We start from the raw sequence: 453 nt of genomic DNA on the forward strand, positions 1-453 counted from the left end.
CTGGGTTCAAACCCTGGTCAAAGCAACATCGCATAAAATAGAAAAAGGGTTTTTTCTTAACAGCGGTCGTCCCTCGGCAGGCAATGGCAAACCTCCGAGTGTATTTCTGCCATGAAAAACAGCTTCTCATAAAAATACAACCGCCGTTCGGATTCGGAGTAAAACTGTAGGTCCCTCCGCTTCGTGTGACAACATCTAGGCGCACGCCACAAATCGGAGGAGAAGCTCGGCCAAACACTAACATATGTGCAAGCGCCAATCTATCATTATTATTATTATTATATATATATATTTTTATATGAGAATTGAAGTCGGTTTTTTTTGTTAAAAATTACTTGTTAGTTCTTCTAGAGTTATTGTTCATTTCCCCCAAGCCTTAACTGACATTTATGCGTATTGCAAAAAGCATATTACAAGCCGAAGCAGGCAGATGCTCATAATAAGTACAAGTAA

Source organism: Rhagoletis pomonella, unplaced genomic scaffold (genome assembly GCF_013731165.1).
Source record: "Rhagoletis pomonella isolate Grant_MI unplaced genomic scaffold, Rhpom_1.0 Rhpom_scaffold_00007, whole genome shotgun sequence".
In the NCBI taxonomy this organism is placed as follows: Eukaryota; Metazoa; Arthropoda; class Insecta; order Diptera; family Tephritidae; genus Rhagoletis; species Rhagoletis pomonella.